The sequence below is a fragment of the Nelumbo lutea genome, chromosome 4 (assembly GCF_056320005.1).
Source record: "Nelumbo lutea isolate HS-2025 chromosome 4, American lotus-T2T, whole genome shotgun sequence".
In the NCBI taxonomy this organism is placed as follows: domain Eukaryota; kingdom Viridiplantae; phylum Streptophyta; class Magnoliopsida; order Proteales; family Nelumbonaceae; genus Nelumbo; species Nelumbo lutea.
Window position 1 is genome coordinate 72,558,405 of NC_142687.1, and position 18,671 is coordinate 72,577,075.

At 38.3% G+C, this 18,671-nt stretch overlaps 1 non-coding gene across 1 annotated transcript; it reads right to left on the bottom strand.

Moving 5' to 3' along the window:
- Window positions 1-15,263: 15,263 nt before the first annotated feature.
- Window positions 15,264-15,370, bottom strand: LOC148861068 (small nucleolar RNA R71). Its single transcript, XR_016095158.1, has one exon. It is a non-coding gene; the product is annotated as a small nucleolar RNA R71 (small nucleolar RNA).
- Between the last annotated feature and the right edge of the window lie 3,301 nt (window positions 15,371-18,671).

Genomic DNA, 18,671 nt, shown 5'->3' on the forward strand with positions numbered 1-18,671 from the left:
TAAAATATAGATAAATTGTAGGTTCATCACATTGCTCGGGCAGTGAGTGTAGTAAGCAGATTCCAAGCCAACCCAGGGCAGGTGCACTGGACTGCTGTGAAAAACATACTTAAGTACTTTCGAAGGACAAAAGAGTTTTGTTTGGTGTTCGATGGTAGCTCACTATAGATCCAAGGTTATATAAGATGCTGATTTCCAGTTTGATCCAGATGATATAAAGTTTACATCTGGATATGTTTTCACGATAGGATCGTAAGTTGCAAATAGGGGTCCACTACAGACTCCACAACCGAGGCTGAGTATATTGCCATAAGTGAGGCTGCCAAAGAAGCCGTGTGGATGAAGAAGTTCGTTCACGAGTCAGGAGTAGTTCCATCCAGCACATCACCCATCCTGTTGTTTTATGACAACATTGGAGCCATTGCTCAGGCTAAGGAGCAACGAGCCCACTCGAAGTCGAAGGACATCGAGAAGAAGTACCACATACTGCGGTAGATTATTGGTAGAGGGGACATCCTGATTCAAAAGGTAGCGTCAGCAGAAAATGTAGCAAACCCATTGACGAAGCCATTATCATAGAAAGTGTTTGAGAAACACGTGGAAAGCATGGGATTCCAGCTTGTACCTGATTGGACCTAAGTGCAAGTGGGAGCTGTTAGACAGTTTTGTATGCCCTTAGCTTCAATCAGAATGATGTATATTATGAGTTTATTGTAAATGAATAAAAGTACATATTTGATTCATGTTCCCATGGTATGTTTCTCTCTAATACCTTTAAACTGGACACTTGATGAGACTTGTGTTAGTTTAGAATGTTCACAGCCGGTGGGTCGGTCTAGGGAGACCTATCCTGATAAGGCTGACACTATTGTGCCACCAAGTCGGTTGGGGTGGCCTATCTCAGCTACCAGGTGAGACCCTAGGCACATATAGTGTAAGATTAATTGAATCATTGAACCGGACCAGATTTCCAGTATTGCCTTGGACCTTGGAGATTAATGGGCAAAACTGGAAAGTTACACCCGACCCTAGACTCCATTATGATACTACACTGGGTGTCGGATTGTCCTATCTTTGATGTACCAATCAGTAAGATCCTTAGCGGGGGTCAAAACCCCGGTATGCTGGGACAATCTGAGAATTCATCTAAGTGGGTGATCATAGTGATAGGATCAGCCCCTTTGCTGGACAAAGGTAATGATTAGGGATTCCCTCTCTCTGATGGAAACAAAGATTGTCGATAGCCGATTTCAATCGTTGAGATTTGTTTTGCAAAATATATTTTATATGGGATATAAAATTATATATATTATGGTTTCTAAAATGTTTGCAAAAAGTTTTAATTCTCGGGATCCATATAAGCAGAGAGTGCAACATTGTTCCTTGTAGCCGAGGGAGAGGTCCTCTCTTGTTGGGCAGTGTTTGATCATTATGGGTGAGAGGTTGAGTGTAAGACCATTGAGGCAATACCTGATGGGCTAATCTTGCATCTGCCCATAGTCCCTGGGTGTTACAAATTGGCCCAAGGCCACTTGGGGTAAGTGTTGGGCCCATAGAGCCCATTTGATGGGTTTCAGGGGGTGCATTGTCCCTAGTAGTGTATTTGGCCAGGCCTTGTAACAAATGCTGGGCCAAACCCATGTGGCTGATGTGTAGATCAGTGTTTGGGTCCCACGCCATACAAGGAGGCACAACTGGACAATAGTTTGAAAGGATAAGTGAGCACACAACCTTAATTGGCCTAAAGCCCATTTTGAAATGGGTTGATTTGATTAGTTTAAATGAGGGGCGGATCTGGGATTGAATCAGTTGATAGGATTGGGTCTTGACCCTATCCACTCAGAGAGTCTAAGATCTAAATAAGATTTAGATCTGGGAGCCTTTTAATAGGATTAGTGATGAACCTACAATTTATCTATATATTATGAGGTTTTTGCATGAAATTTTATGATGGTTTAATTAAATTTTGCCCTATTTTAGCTTGATTGCAAGAAAGATTTCAGGGATAATCAATCCAAGAAAAGGAAGGAAAAAGGCAAGAAAAGAAGGTTCAAAAAGACCAATTTCAGTCCAGCCCGGTCGTGGAAGCAAGAGAGAGCACTTCGGCCCAAAAAGAGCAAGTGAATTCCTTGAAAAAACCCAAGAAAATAAAGCCTAGCTATGAGGAGAATTCGGCCTAGCAAGGAAGGCCCATTTTTAGCCCAAATAACAGCCTAGAGTGTAGCCCACATGAGCTCAAAAGCAAGCTAAGTTGTAGCCCAAATAGCAGCCCAAAGGGAGCTAGGGGCGGCAACTCCTAGATGTTTCTTGAAGAGAAGGAGGGAGCACTCTAGAAGGTTCATGAGGGGTGTAATACACCCCATTCTAGAGGCTTCAAGAAGGGGCAAGAGCCCCCTTGAAAAACTATATAAGGATGCCTCTAGGAGGGGAGAAAGTTGTTCAATTGCTTGAGAGGAAGGCTCTCCCACTCTTAGAGGTTCGGCCACCTTGAGAGAAGAGAAGAGAAGAAGGCTAGGCGCAAGGAAGAAGAAGAAGAAGGGCTGAAGGAAGTTCAAAACAAGCAAGATAGAAGAAGAAGGTGAGTTCGAATTGAGGGTTTGTGATTCAAAGATCTTTTGTAATAAATCATTTGTAGTTTCATTCTCTTTTGATTTGAATTCAGTTTCTTAGTTATATGTTCTTTCTTCTTTCTCCTTGTTTCCATTCTTCCTTGATGTATTTCAGCTTGTAAAATTTCAGTTCAGCAATCTAATTCTTTTTGATTCATTCAAATGGTCATGCATTGTACTTGAAGTTTCTTGAATAAGGGTGTGATTGTAGAGTAATTCGGCCAACTAACCTTCAAAACTCAGATCTGAATTCTCAGATCTGAGATTGCAAGATCTGAATTGCTTGAAAGAGAATTCAGATCTGCAATTTTCAGATTGGGCGAATTAATCTACAACTTGGAATTCCTAGAGTGCTTGAGAGAGACTCTAGGAATTCAGATCTACTATTCAAGAACTGAATTGAGTGCAAGGTTAGAGATAACTTGCACAATTCAGTTGGTGATCAATTCAGATTTGAATTGATGCCTTAGAAGTGTTTGAAGAAATGCATGCATGGGGATTAGATTCTTGCTAGAGATAGAAGAACCGTCACTCATGCATAGGATGAACATGCGCTTGAGAGAGGCTGTTCATGACCTTGGGGTTTCACCAAACCAAGGCTCAATCATGATTTATTCGAATGATCCAAATTGATATATTGCTGAATTCTGAGATTGACATTTACTGCTTACTCTTCTAACCTGATTTGAAGGCAATTGGGCCAATGAGTTAGATAAATTTTAATTTAGGATTTCTTAGCTTTCATTAGAGTTTTGATTTATTTGTTGATCAGATAAGAAGTGCTCAATTTAGTATTGGTAATTGTTTCCTAAATGCTCGTGGGAACGATACTTCACTCTCTACTTTATTACTTGAACGGCTAGTGCACTTGCTAGTGTCACAATGAGCAACACATCAAGTTTTTGGTGCCGTTGCCGGGGAGTTAGAGAAACAATATTAGGAAACATTGAGCATTCTTAATCTGGTATCATTCAGCATTGCATTCATAGTTGGTTTAATTTGCTTAACTTTACATTTTAGCTTTGGACTGCAACTGCTGTACTATTGTAGTTATGTTTCTTCTTTCTTAAGTAGATTACTTTTTTTTCTGGTTTCAGTTTCATTTTAATTAAGGCATATTTGGTTTCTATTCAATCTTGGTGTTGTTCCCTTCAAAAAAAAAAAAAAAAAAGAAAAAAAATTCACATAAACATGAGTGTTGCAGATCTGAGTTGCATTCGGCTCTCAGATCAGCAGATTTCAGATCTGCAGCACTCAGCCGAAAAGTGTTGCTTGTGTTTTAGACTTTATTTTTTTTCTTTCTTTCTTACAAAAAGAAAAAAAAAACAAATGAAAAAAAAAAGGGGGAGATCTTTTGAACAACGAGAGGAGCAATTGAGAATTCGGATCAGAACTCAGATCTGAGTTCAGATCTGAATTCTGCTATTGCAGATCTGCAACAGTTCAGATCTGAGTTCCTCTGAACTCAGACCTGAACTGATGAAATTTTGAGGGGAATTGGGTGTCATCACCACCCCAATTCACCCTAGGGCACTTTTGCTATTCCCCAAAAACAATTTGGTAGAAATAACTGAAGGTAAGGCAATTGAGATTTCAGATCCGAACTCAGACTTGAGTTCAGACCTGAACTCTGCTATAGCAGAACTGCAATACTCAAAAAAAAAAAAAAATCTGTTCTCAGCCCTTTATTATTCTTTTCTTTCATTACAAAAAGAAAAAAAAAATATATTTAGATAGTGAAAAAAAAAAAAGAAAGAGAAAGAACCATGGAAACCAAGGATTCGGATCAGAACTCAGATCTGAGTTCAGATCTGAGTTCTGCTGTAGCAGATCTGCAACAGTTCAGATCTGAGTTCTCTTGAACTCAGACCTGAACTGATGTAAATTCAAAGGGTAATTGGGGGTTATCTTCACCCCAATACACCCTACAAATAATCTGCTATCTCCCAAAAACAATTGGATAGTCATGGTTAAAAAAAAATTCGAATCTGCAATCACCTAGATCTGAACTGGGGTTGTGAACAGAGCAGGATACAGGGCATACTTTGCTGTATTAAATAACTTGTACTCCGATCTATCTGAGCTGATTTGGTTGAAGAAAAGTATATTTAATCTGAGAATTTTTTATGCCTCAATAGTTTTAATGCGATGCAGCACCTCCACACAATTCTCTATTTCAGACTTCTCTTCTGATATTGCAGATCTGCAACATTTCAGATCTGAGTTCATCAGAACTCAGACCTGAACTGATGCAATCATGAGGTGAATTGGGAGCCATAATCACCCCAATTCACCCTATTATACATCTTCCAGCCCCCAAAAATAGTTGGATAGCAAAGAAGGGCAATTGAGATCAGAACTCAGATCTGAATTCAGTTATTAACAGTACCAAAAATTGCAATATGTCACATTGCAATCTGATGCATGAGATCTGATTTATGAATGCAGTATATTTCATTGATGCTTCATTGATGTGGACTTGTAGCTGTATACCAAAAATGTGTAAAAATCAGATCTGCATCATTGATGAAATAGTAGCAATGTGTGATGATATCAGAGTGCACTTGATTTCTACTGTGGACTGACTGATGACATGAGGCAATATGTGGACTGATGTTTTTATCCTTTAAATTACTTTCATCCGATCTGATTGATTGTTTGTCTGTGGACTGATGTTTGTGTTATATCTGTGGGCTGATAATCATATATGTGGACTGATTTTACTAGCTTTAAACCACTTGCACCAGATCTGAACTGGATGAGTGTAATATACTGGCATTCAGGGCTGCTTACAGTATATAGTTAGCAGACTTGTTTTCAGGTTTCTGCAACTACTTAATTTGAGCCATCATGATTTCAGGTTTCTGCTTTGAACCTCTTGCACATAGTCTTGGATGTCCATTAGTAAAATCAAAGTTTTAGATGACCAGCTCTGATTGCTTTGAGATCTGATCTGAAATGGACTCAGTTCTGTTCTGCAACACTGCTAAATTGTAGCAGTAACAATGCCAAACAGTGCAGACCTGATTTCAGGTTTCTGTAAATTTGTGGACTGAACAGCTTAATATATTTGAGCTAGACAGATTTGGGCTGATATGAGATCTGAAACAAAACATGGGCTGAACTGACTGTGGGCTGAATTTACAGGTTGTATGCATTGCAGACCTGATTTCAGGTCACAGAAGTCTTCAAGATTATGAAGCCATACACTTGCATAGCTTACAAACCTGAATCCAAACCTGGCTCAGGTCTGGTTGTAGCCCAATTTAAGCCCTCTGAAGGCACATTGACAATTCAGCTCTGACTAGCAGCCCACAGTATAGCAGATGTAAATGGTGATGTGCAATAGTTTCAATAAGTATATTCAATTCAGACTCCAATTTTTATGGTTTGTTAATTGCATATTTAAACTCAGATAAATTGTATCTGAATTTAGATGCTATAATTAAGGAATGTAAATAAGATTGCTGGTTTGGATTCCCTTTTTAATAATCAAAATCATTTATGATCTAAAATCAGTGGTTATTTGAATGTTAGTAACCGCTGATTTCAGTATAAATGACTACTGTAATTTCATATCTAAACTCAGATCCAAAGGTGACTATTCTCAGTAGGTAAGTTTGCAGATCTAATTTCAAGTCTCTGCAATTTATTGACGCATACAAGACATATAAGTTGGGACTTGAAATAAGAAGTCTTAAACTCTTGAGTTCAGACTTATTTCAAACCTAATTGCATCATAATTCAGATTTATTGATGTTAGGTTTTTTTTTGTAAGACTGTTCTCAAAAGCTAAGACTTCAGGTCTGATTCTATTAAGAGCCTAAAGAGCAGCCTAAAGATACTAAATTCAGCAATTGATTTTAGATCTGATTATAGTAGATGTTAGATATGTTTACTTCTATTTAGTCTAGAATAGTGTGTAATAATATCTATTGCTAATTTAGCTAGCTTTCTTTTTCATTAATGATCTACTTCACACTTGAATGCTGGTTTTCAGTAATGGAGCTCTGTTTTTCTTGTTTATAAAAAAAAAAAAAAAAAAAAAAAAAAAGAGAGAGAGAGAGAGAAAAAGAGTGAAGCAAATGACTTTGGTTTGTCTTATTAATTACTTGGCTTTGTAAATTTTTCTTGTATAGCTAGTAGATTAGGATTACTTACATTCTTTTGAATTGTGAATAGTAGTTTTTTTTTTTTTTTATTATTTGGTTTAAATTATTTTTAGTTAGAACAAAACTTCTGATCTCTGTTGCAAGTAAATTCTAACAGAAGAGGCTCCCACCAAAAGAACTCTTGCATATCTGGAAATTAATCTTCAGGGAAGTCCTCTAAATACCTCCTATTACTTGATGATGCTCTTGCTAGTTTTATTGTTACTGCCTAACACTACGAACATTGAGGACAATGTTCATCTTAGGTGTGGGGGAGTGAGCCCGAGGCTAGGGTATGGGGGCTGAAACCATGCACCCCAACACACATATGCAGGCAATGACATAACCAAAAAAAAAGACTGGAACCCCTCAAGTTCATTATTATTTATTTGATGATTTTTTTTTAAGAAGGAATTCAATGAGTTGAGGGAGACTGATGTACTTGTTAAGTTTTTATTCTTGTGAATGACCCAATTTGATATATGCATGAGAAAAGGGGAGCTGAATATGCCTTTCAGCATGACTAGCCCTAACTTCCTTCAAGTGTATGGAAGCCCTTGATTTCATTGTTAATGGTCAAGAGAGCTAGTGCACATCTGAAGTGCTAATTCTTGAGATTCAATAATTGCAAAGAAGGACAAAAGCCCAAATTGACTCCGCTATTTTGAGTTGAATAGTAAAACTAGCAGCTCAGAACAAGAGTCCTATTTACCTACCTCAAGCAAGTGACCAGTGTGAGATGGAGCATAAGATGCACTCACACCAAAAAAAAAAAAAAAAAGAGAGAGAAAAGTGTGTGAGATGGAGCATAAAATACACTCACACCGAAAAAAAAAATAAAAAATAAAAAAAAAAAGAAAGAAAGAAAAGGGTGAGATGGAGCATAAGATGCACTCACCCCTAAAATTAAGAAATTGTGGTGATAGCTGAGGTTCAAAGGGGCACTCTAAAGTTGAACTCTCATTGAGATTCAGTTACAAATGTGAAACTTAGTGAAATTTGATTATTAACCTTGACAATTAAGGAGCTGATTTATATATGAATTAGGAGTGAAGGCTAGACTATGATGAAATTCATATTCTCCTTTCCTTGGATCTGATACATATCTTAATTGGTAATTTACAAGAATAAGAGTTGAGCACTTACAAAAGTTCCCCGACTACTCAATGCATTTCTATCTTAAAAAGTTCACCAGGTAAATGGTGAGAACAGAAGGGGGAATGTTAAGTTTATGGCTGATGTCTTTGCTTGAGGACAAGCAAAAGCTTAAGTGTGGGGGTATTTGATGAACCTACAATTTATCTATATTTTATGAGGTTTTTGCATGAAATTTTATGATGGTTTAATTAAATTTTGCCCTATTTTAGCTTGATTGCAAGAAAGATTTCAGGGATAATCAATCCAAGAAAAGGAAGGAAAAAGGCAAGAAAAGAAGGTTCAAAAAGACCAATTTCAGTCCAACCCGGTCGTGGAAGCAAGAGAGAGCACTTCGGCCCAAAAAGAGCAAGTGAATTCCTTGAGAAAACCCAAGAAAATAAAACCTAGCTATGAGGAGAATTCGGCCCAGCGAGGAAGGCCCATTTTTAGCCCAAATAACAGCCTAGAGTGTAGCCCACATGAGCTCAAAAGCAAGCTAAGTTGTAGCCCAAATAGCAGCCCAAAGGGAGCTAGGGGCGGCAACTCCTAGATGTTTCTTGAAGAGAAGGAGGGAGCACTCTAGAAGGTTCATGAGGGGTGTAATACACCCCATTCTAGAGGCTTCAAGAAGGGGCAAGAGCCCCCTTGAAAAACTATATAAGGAGGCCTCTAGGAGGGGAGAAAGTTGTTCAATTGCTTGAGCGGAAGGCTCTCCCACTCTTAGAGGTTCGGCCACCTTGAGAGAAGAGAAGAGAAGAAGGCTAGGCGCAAGGAAGAAGAAGAAGAAGGGATGAAGGAAGTTCAAGACAAGCAAGCTAGAAGAAGAAGGTGAGTTCGAAATGAGGGTTTGTGATTCAAAGATCTTTTGTAATAAATCATTTGTAGTTTCATTCTCTTTTGATTTGAATTCAGTTTCTTAGTTATATGTTCTTTCTTCTTTCTCCTTGTTTCCATTCTTCCTTGATGTATTTCAGCTTGTAAAATTTCAGTTCAGCAATCTAATTCTTTTTGATTCATTCAAATGGTCATGCATTGTATTTGAAGTTTCTTGAATAAGGGTGTGATTGTAGAGTAATTCGGCCAACTAACCTTCAAAACTCAGATCTGAATTCTCAGATCTGAGATTGCAAGATCTGAATTGCTTGAAAGAGAATTCAGATCTGCAATTTTCAGATTGGGCGAATTAATCTACAACTTGGAATTCCTAGAGTGCTTGAGAGAGACTCTAGGAATTCAGATCTACTATTCAAGAACTGAATTGAGTGCAAGGTTAGATATAACTTGCACAATTCAGTTGGTGAATAATTCAGATTTGAATTGATGCCTTAGAAGTGTTTGAAGAAATGCATGCATGGGGATTAGATTCTTGCTAGAGATAGAAGAACCACCACTCATGCATAGGATGAAAATGCGCTTGAGAGAGGCTGTTCATGACCTTGGGGTTTCACGAAACCAAGGCTCAATCATGATTTATTCGAATGATCCAAATTGATAGATTGCTGAATTCTGAGATTGACATTTACTGCTTACTCTTATAACCTGATTTGAAGCCAATTGGGCCAATGATTTAGATAGATTTTAATTTAGGATTTCTTAGCTTTCATTAGAGTTTTGATTTATTTGTTGATCAGATAAGAAGTGCTCAATTTAGTATTGGTAATTGTTTCCTAAATCCTCGTGGGAACGATACTTCACTCTCTACTTTATTACTTGAACGGCTAGTGCACTTGCTAGTGTCACAATGAGCAATACATCAATTAGGAGAGGGCTGATCTAATCTATAGATTAGATAAGGGTTCTCCCTTATCACTTAAAGGGACATTTGATCCAAATATGATTTGGATCAGCAACTCCAAATGGAATTAGGAGCTGATCCCTTTAAGCCTATAAAAGGAGGAGGGGGCGGCAGCCTTTAGACACACAACTCAAGAGATGAAAAGATCTCTAGTTTTTAGAGCTAAAATCATAGAAAAAGTTTTCTGCAATCTCTACAAAACTCTTTTTGCCGCCTCCTTCCTGCTGTCACCAGACCTCCAGTTCGATCTCCAACTTTGTAGGAGAGATCAATATTTGATCTTGATATCATCCCTTTGTGAAAGGACTAACTGGAAGCAGTGTTCACGTGCCATCCAGCTATTCTTGCGAAGGATCAGGTTCTTGGAGAACGCTGCTGATTCTGCTCCATCCTACACTGTGCCATCTTCAGTGGGAGCAGTCTTTGGAACCTTCCGTGGGAGTTAACACCTCCATTGAGAGATAATATTTCTCTATATCAGGTATACCTCTCTCCCACTCCTTTTGATTCATATCTGGTTTAGTTTATTATTCAAGATTGATCCTTGAAAATATGATTTTCTAAATAGGGAATGCAATTCCCAGTTGAAGGGAGAGAGTTTTTAAATTTGCCCCCTTTATTCTGCAATGTTTGGGTGATCATATGATGGATCTCTCACTCCCTTAGAATCAAGAGCTAGATCGTTCTCTTCAAAAATACTCCTAGCTTCCCTCCTTAACCTGCACAAAGTTCCCTCTTTTTCTAGATCGTACTATAGATGACCTTGCTTAGAAATTTGGGTTACAGGCATAAATCAAGGAAACCCTAATAAACCATGAACGACATACCATAAAAAAAAGCCAGAGTGATGAGAATAAATAAATAAATAAAACTAAAAAATTCTATGCTAAAACATAAACAATCAAAGCGATCTCTCTTTTTTTTCAAAAATTTCAAGAACGAAATAATAATCAAAAGAAGCACAAAAACCAACTAGAAAAACTCCCCAACAATGGCACAAAAATTTGGCATGCTGTCATAGGCACCCAAAAATAAAAACTATACATATAAAACAAATGCAGTAGTGCGAGTAAGGATCATTCCCACAGAGAGTATCTACCCTAGTTTTTGTGCTATATGAACAAAGATGGAGGGGGGGTTTGAGTACAACAAAAAGCAGATTTAGAAAGAAAGAAAATCAAATGAGAAGCAATGCAAATCAAAGCACCAAAATTAATCAAAAGAATGAGTCATGGTCTAAGTCAACATTCACCATCAGAATTTCGATACTGATCATCGATGCAAAGATATATCAATTCACACTTTGAATATTCACCGTAGGAATTATTTTCCTATCTCTCTTTTTGTAGTTAATTAGAAAACAAGTGATCTACTTAACCATTACTACTAAACAACCTGAAAAAAGTGTTCAAAATTTAATCCGGTAGTAGCCTTAAGAATTGGAGATCATTGAAGCTAAACAACACAAGCACAAGCGGTTGCATTTAATTCAATCGAGTGTTTTTCCTAAGATCTAACAATTTCTGATGCAACAAATCATTAAACCCTAGTTGCTTCACAGATTAGAGGGATCAAACAATTATGAATCTGATATCTAACCTAGCAGTAGATTGCAATGAATAATAAACAACTACGCCTCCTAGCAATCAGACGAAACAATCATGAACATAATGTTAGATAGTGTATGCCCTTAGCTCCAATCAAAATGATGTACCTTATGACTAAATGAATAAAGTACATATTTGATTCATGTTATTGTGGTGTGTTTCTATGTAATACCCTTAAACTGGACACATACGAGACTTGTGTTAGTTTAGAATGTTCACGGCCACTGGATAAATCTGGGGAGATTTATCCTGCCAAGGTTGACACTGATGTGCCGCCAAGTTGGTTGGGGTGGCTTGTCTCAGTTGCCAGGGTGAGACCTGAGGTACATACAGTGTGGGTTTTCTTGAAACCCTGAACTGGACCAGAATTCTAGTATTTCCCTAGACCTTGGAGATTGATGGGCAAAACTGGAATGCTACACCTAACCCCTAGACTCGATTATGATATTGCACTAGGTGTCGAATTGGGCTATCTTTGATATGCCAATCAGTGAGATCCTTAGAGGGGGTCAAAACCTGGGTATGTTGGGACAGTCTAAGAATTCATCTGAGTGGATGATCATAGTGACAGGATCAGCCTCTTTGTCAGACAAAGGTAATGATCGGGGATGCACTCTCTCTGATGGAAACCAAAGCTGTCGGCAACCGATTTCAACCGTTGAAATTTGTTTTGAAAAATATATTTATATATATATAAATATTATGGTTTCAAAATGTTTGGAAAAGGTCTTAATTTCAGGGATCCATGTGAGTAGAGAGTGCAACATTGTTCCTTGCAGCTGAGGGAGGGGTCCTCTCTTGTTGGGCAGTGTTTGATCATTATGGGTTGATAGGTTAAGTGTAAAACCATTGAGGGTAATACCTAATGGGCTAATCTTGCATCTGTCCACACTCCATGGGTTTTTATATGGTGGCTTGGCCCAAGGCCTAATTAGTGTAAGTGTTGGGCCCATTAAGAGCCCATGGTGAAGGGCTCAGGGGTTCACTGTCCATTGCAGTGAATTCTGCCAGGACTTATAATGGAGGCTAGGCTGAACCCATGTGGCTGATGTGTAGATCAATATTTTAGTCCCACGCCATACAAGGAAGCCCAACTGGGTAGCAGTTTGGAGGCTGAATGAGCACATGGACTTAATGAGCCTAATGCCCAATTCGAACTAATGAGATTGGGAGCTGATCTCTTTAAGGCTATAAAAGGAGGAGGAAGGTGAACCTCCATTCACTCAATCAGGTATCAGATCACAGAAAGAGAGAAGACAACAACAATAAGACTAATCCATCTTCTGCTCTTGTGCCCCGCTCTTGCTGCTACCATTGCCAGTTCATTCTCCACCTGTAGGAGCAATCAAGAAAGGTTGTTGATATTAGTTTTTGATGAAAAACTGATCTGAAGTCGTGCTCACATACCCTCCATCGAATTCTTGCTGAAGGATTCGGTTCTTGTGAAAAACCACCTATTGATTATGCTCCACCCCACCGTACACTGGGCGTGAACACCTTTGTTGGGAGTTACTAATACTCTATATAAGGTATATCTCTCTCCTACCTCTTGCTTTCAGATCTGGTTCAGTTTAGGTTCAAGATTGATCATTGAAAATGCAGATTTTCTACAACAAGGAATGTGATTCCTACATGGGAGAGAGAGAAATTTTTTAAAATTTTGCCCTACCTACCTGCAGGGTTCGATTATCCATATGATGGGTCTCTCATTCCTTCACATAAATAATGAAAGTAGAATTTATCATATTTTTATACCCAAATATTCTGTCTTTCATACTGAATTAGTACTTAATTGGAGTCATATTTGTTGTATTTCAGTTCAGGGCATGAAAAACGGCATCAGAAGCAAAGAAAGGCAAATCAGATGAATTTTCACAATTTCGGCATCATTTAGTAATTTGGGCCTAACTTACGTACCTGAACTCCAATTGGGCTGATTCAAGACCCAATGGAAGTATAAGAGAAAAAGGCACAATTTATTGTTTTGGGCTTTTATAGATTCGTCCTGCATCAAAGTCAAATCCAGGCCCGAATTCGGGGAAAATTCATAGGAAGGCCCAATCCGCAGCTGAAGCCCAACTTGCAAAAAAGCCTAGCAGCAGCCTAATTCGAAAAGAAGGTCTAATATGAATCCAAGAACAAGAAACTGAGAAGAGTCCTTCTAGATCTAAATTCTTGATGTAATCTTAGTAAGATAAAGGGATTGAGTTCACTAGATAAAGAGATAAGAGTAGGACTAGACTAGGACTTTCTATTCTTGCAAGATAAACTTCAAGAGGAAGTAGGAGACCACCCCCTCCCCTTTAAGCTATATAAAGGGGTGGGGGGTGGACCAGCTTTAGGCATCACTCAATCTCTGGATTGAATCAAGAAGCAAAGAAGCAATCAATCAAGAAAGGAGAAAAAAAATCAAGAAACTTGGGGAAGGTGATCAAGAATTCAAGAAACCTCAAGAAGAAGGTGGCAGCAAGAAGAGGAGATCTCAGCACCATGGGCAAATTCAAGAGTTCTTTCTTTCCCTTTGTATGCTTTAATTTTTTTATCATGAACTGATTTGTTTCTTGCTAGGGCTGTGGAAAGCCTAACCAGGTTAATGAATATATTTTTATTTTTATGCTTTTTCCAAGATTGTGATTTCCATATAGTCTAGGAATTATTGTGCTTAATGCAATTAAGAGATTGGCCACCTCTTAATTGATTTGGGTTATGTGTGAATGAATCGAGAGAGGAATTCACATAATCGACTGAATAGTTTATAGTGTGAATTGAAAGGTATATAGAGATATGCATACATGATTCATCTAAATTTAATGGTTTTCCTTGGATTTAATGCACTTCCATCTTGAGAGCTCTACTCGAGAGATCGAAAGGTTACCTGATGGGTGTAGTTTTGGTATATCTCGAGAGAGAATATTAAATAAAATTGGAAAGACCTCATCTTATGGGAATGACAAGTAATCTTGGTTAATCGAATCCATTAATATTCATTACATTGGTTAGGTGGACCAAAATCCCTAGTGATTTCATCCATTGCATATTCGGTTAGTGATCACCCTTGCTTCTATTTTGATAACTAGTGCACTTGCTAGGGTTATATTTATAGCTATCATGTTTTTATTTTCAATAGTCCTTGCTGAATTTCGATTGTCCAAATAATTAGGGAAGACTGTGGTTTTAATACTTATTTTGTTAAATCCCAATGGGAACGATATTTTTTATACTATTTGATAACTAGTGCACTTGCTAGGGTTATATTTATAGCTATCATGTTGTTGGCGCCGTTGCCAGAGATTTAATCCTAAAATAATATTAGAACTTGTTAACCTTGATTAATTTGGACTTTTTATTTCTGTTTTTATTATTTTGTTATTACTCTCTTGTTATTATTTTATTTTACTTGTTCGAATTCTTGCTGGTTCAGATTTACTAGTGCATGACACGCACTAGAAGAGAGGGACTAGCTGAATTCGATCCAGAAATTGAGAGGACCCTTCGCTTGTTGCAAAGGGCCAACAAAGTTAAAGCGAGAAAAGATGTTGTTATTGGCAAACCAGCAATAGAGATTGAAGAAGAGATGGCAGAAGGAAATCGCACCCTCTTGGACAATGCTTGTCCAAACATTGATGGGGTGACTTCCAGCATTTGCAAGCCCACCATTCATGACAACAATTTCGAAATCAAGCCTGCAATAATTCAGATGATACAAACAAGTATTTTGTTTAGTGGGTTACCAAGTGATGACCCTAATGCACACATTGTTAACTTCTTAGAAATATGTGATACATTTAAACATAATGGAATTAGTGATGATGTTATTAGGCTTAGATTATTTCCTTTTTCATTGCGTGATAGAGATAAAGATTGGCATAATGGAATTAGTGATGACCCTGCAGGAAGTATCACCACTTGGAATGATCTAACCCAAAAATTTTTGGCTAAATATTTCCAACCCTCTAAAACAACAAAGCTAATTAATGATATTACTACTTTTGCTCAATTTGAGAGGGAATCCTTGTATGAAGCATGGGAATGATTCAAGGAGATGCTTAGGAAGTGTCCTCACCATGGGATACCAACTTGGCATCAAATTCAGACTTTTTATAATGGTATTACCCCCTCTAGTCGATCCATTATTGATGCAGCCGCAGGTGGCACAATCATGAGAAATACTCCGAAGGAAGCTTATGATTTAGTGGAGGAGATGGTGTCAAACAGCTACCAGTGGAGTAATGACCGAACCAATCAGAGGAGAGTACACCACATCAATTCCTTTGCAGCCCTATCTGTGCAAATTGCTAATCTGAATAAGAAACTTAATACTTTTAATATTGTACCCACTAATACATCATCTAGCATCTCATGCGATTTATGAGGTTAAATAGGACATATAAATTCTGGTTGTCAATTAAATAGTCCTTTTATTTCCCATGTGAATGCTAATTTTATCTCTCATGTTGGCAGGCCGAATTTCAATCCCTACTCAAATACATACAACCCAGGGTGGAGGAATCATCCAAACTTTTCATGGAGCACCAATCAAAAAAAGGCACCCATGGGATTCCAACCACAGCCGCCCCCACAAGAAAAAAAGAGTAATTTGGAGGAGATGATTTCTAAGTTCATCAATGAAATGGAAGCAAGATTCCAAAGCCATGAAGCATCGATTAAGAACTTAGAAGTTCAAGTGGGGCAGATTGTAAGCATGCTATGTTGGACAGTTTTGTATGCCCTTAGCATCAATCAGAATGATGTACTTTATGAGTTTATTGTAAATGAATAAAAGTACATATTTGATTCATGTTCCTTTGGTATGTTTTTGTAAAATACCCTTAAACTGGACACCTAATGAGACTCGTGTTAGTTTAGAATGTTCACAGCCAATGGGTCAGTCTAGAGAGACCTATCCTGATAAGGTTGACACTCTTGTGCCACCAAGTCGGTTGGGGTGGCCTGTCTTAGCTACCAGGGTGAGACCCTAGGCACATATAGTGTAGGATTAATTGAATCTTTGAACTGGACCAGATTCCCAGTATTGCCTTGGACCTTGGAATTTAATGGGCAAAACTGGAAAGTTACACCCGACCCCTAGACTCCATTATGACACTGCACTAGGTGTTGGATTGGGTTATCTTTGATGTACCAAATACATACACCTTTGTTGGATTGGGTTGTCTTTGATTTCCAGTGAGATCCTTAGTGGGGGGTCAAACCTAGGTTTGTTGGAACAGTCTGAGAATTCATCTGAGTGGGTGATGATAGTGACAGGATCAGCCCCTTTGTCAGACAAAGGTAATGATCGGGGATGCACTCTCATAGATGGAAACCAAGACTACCGGCAACTGATTTCAATCGTTGATATTTGTTTTGCAAAATATATTTTATATGAGATATAAAAGTATATATTTTATGGTTTCTAAAATGTTTGCAAAAGGTTTCAATTCCCGGGATCCATATAAGTAGAGAGTGCAATACTGTTCCTTGTAGCCAAGGGAGAGGTCCTCTCTTGTTGGGCAGTGTTTGATCATTATGGGCTGAGAGGTTGAGTGTAAGACCATTGAGGATAATGCCTGATGGGCTAATCTTGTATCTGCCCACAATCCCTAGGTGTTACAAGGTTGTTTGGCCCAAGGGCCTCTTAGGGTAAGTGTTGGGCCCATAGGGCCCATGTGATGGGTTTCAGGGGGTTCACTGTCCATAGCAGTGTATTCAGCCAAGCCTTGTGACAAATGCTGGGCCAAACCCATGTGGCTGATGTGTAGATCAATGCTTGGGTCCCACGCCATCCAAGGAAGCCCAACTGGGCAGCAGTTAGGAAGGCTAAGTGAGCACATAAGCTTAATGGGCCTAAAGCCCATTTCGAACTGGACTAATTTAATAAGTTAAATATCCGCGAATTCTGAGATGGATCAATAGACAGGATAGGGTCTTAACCCCATCCACTCAGAGCATCCAGATCTGAATATGATTTAGATCTAGAAACCTCCTAATGAAATCAGGAGAAGGCTGTTCTAATTTGTAGATAAGATGAGGGTTTATCCTTATCACCTAAAGGGATGTCTAGTCCAAATATGATTTGGATCAGCAGCTCCAAATTGGATTAGGAGCTGATATTTTAGGGTTACAAAAGAAGGAAGGGGCGGCAGCCTTTAGAAGACACATACTCACATCCTCTTCAGAGCTGAAACCATAGAAGGAAGAATTAAGCAACCCTGCAGAATTCTTTCTTACTGCCTCCTTGTTCTTGCCGCCTAGTTTTCCAGTTCAATCTCCAGTTGTGGGAGAAGTCAAGAATCGATCTTGACATCAGTTCTTTGTGAAAGGATTTATAGAAAGTTGTGCTCATGTGCCATTCTGTTGTTTCTTGTGAAGGACAAAGTTTTGGAGAAGAACACTATTGATTCTGCTCCATCCTACATTGCGCCATCTTCAATGAGAGCAATCTTTGGATCCTTCCTTGGTCGTGAACACCTTCATTGAGAGATAATACAGATAATATTTCTCTGTATCACCTTCATTGATGAACTTAGAAATCATCTCTTCCAAATTACTCTTTTTTCTTGTGGGGGTGGTTGTTGTTGGAATCCCATGGGTGTCTTATTGCTGATTGTTGCTCCATGAAAAGTTTGGATGATTCCTCCACCCTGGGTTGTATGTGTTTGAGTAGGGATTGAAATTTGACCTGCCAGCATGAGAGACAAAATTAGCATTCTCATGTGAAGTAAAAGGATTACCTAATAGACAATCAGAATTAGTATGTCCTATTTGACCATAAAAATCACATGGGATGCTAGATGATGTATTAATTGCCGCAATATTAAAAGCATTCAATTTCTTATTCAGTTTAGCAAGTTGAGCAGATATGGCTGCAAGGGAATCGGTGTGGTGTACTCCTCTCTGGTTGGTGCAGCCATTACTCCATTAGTAGTCGTTTGATACCGTATCTTCCACTAGATCATAGGCTTCCTATGGAGTTTTACTCATGATTGTGCCTCCTACAGCTGCATCGGTAATAGAGTGATTAGATGGAGTAATACCATTATAAATAGTTTGAAGTTAATGCCAAACTGGTGTTCCATGGTGAGGATACTTCCTAAGCATCTCTTTAAATAAAGAGCAAAATCCAAATTAACCAAGGTTAACAAGTTCCAATATTATTTTATGATTAAATCCCTGGCAATGGCGCCAAAAACTTTATAGCTATAAATATAACCCTATCAAGTGTACTAGTTATCATGTAGTATAAAAATATCGTTCCCACAAGGATTTAACAAAATACGTATTAGAACTACAACCTTTGATAACCATAAATATATAACCCTAGCAAGTGCACTAGTTATCAAGTAGTATAAAATATCATTCCCACGGGGATTTA